Below are 1,033 nucleotides of genomic sequence, written 5' to 3' on the forward strand. Positions count from 1 at the left end.
GCCGTGGCTGTGGGCTCTGGCTTAGTCCCGGGGCCGGATCCCGCGCTGCCCTGCAGCGCCGGGGCAAGTCTGGCACAGGACTGCTGCACTTCGCGCAGCTCCCGCCTGCTGCGGCAGCGCCGGGTGTGAGCCCTGCATGGCCCTGCGGCGCTGTCTGCAGGTCCTGCATGGCCCGCAGCACCGGGTGCAAGTGCTACGTGGCCCTGCAGCGCTGTTTGCAGGTCCTGCGTGGCCCTGCAGCATCGCATGTGAGTCTTGCATGGCCCTGCAGCACCGCTCGCAGGTCCTGCATGGCTCTGCAGCACCAGCTGTGGGTCCTGCACCGCCCTGCAGCACTGCAGGTCCTGCATGGCCCACAGCACCAGGTGCAAGTGCGGCGTGGCCCTGCAGCACTGTTAGCGGGTCCTGCACGGCCCTGCGGCATTGCGTGCGAGTCTTGCGCTGCCTGCAGGTCCTGCACGGCTCTGCAGCACTGGGTGCAAGTGCTACATGGCCCTGCAGCACTGTTGGCGAGTCTTGCACGGCCCTGCAGCACTGTCTGTGGGTCCTGCATGGCGCTGCAGCACCGGGTGCGAGTCTTGTGTGGCCCTGCAGCGCTGGGTGCTGGTCCTGCACGGCCTGCAGCACTGGGTGCCAGTGCTACACGGCCCTGCAGTGCTGGGTGCTAGTGCTGCACGATCTTGCAGCACCATTTGCAAGTCCTGCATGGCCCTGCAGCGCCAGGTGCAAGTACTGCATGGCCCTGCAGCTCTGGGACCGAGCTTTGCAAGGCCCTGCGGCACTGTCTGCAGGTTCTGCATGGCCCTGCAGTGCCGGGTGCAAGTCCTGCATGGTCCTGCAGGCAAGCCTTGCACGGCCCTGCAGCGCCAGGTGCAAGCGATAGGCAGCCCTGCGGCGCCAGGTGCAAATCCTGCACGGCCCTGCAGCATCGTTGGCGAGCCGTGCACGGCCCTGCAGCAATGTTTGCAGGTCCTGCACGGCCCTGCAGCGCCGGGTGGGAGCCTGGCGCAGCCCCGCAGCAGGGTTTGGGGGT

This window comes from Aptenodytes forsteri, unplaced genomic scaffold (genome assembly GCF_000699145.1).
Source record: "Aptenodytes forsteri isolate BGI_AS27 unplaced genomic scaffold, ASM69914v1 Scaffold192, whole genome shotgun sequence".
NCBI lineage: Eukaryota > Metazoa > Chordata > Aves > Sphenisciformes > Spheniscidae > Aptenodytes > Aptenodytes forsteri.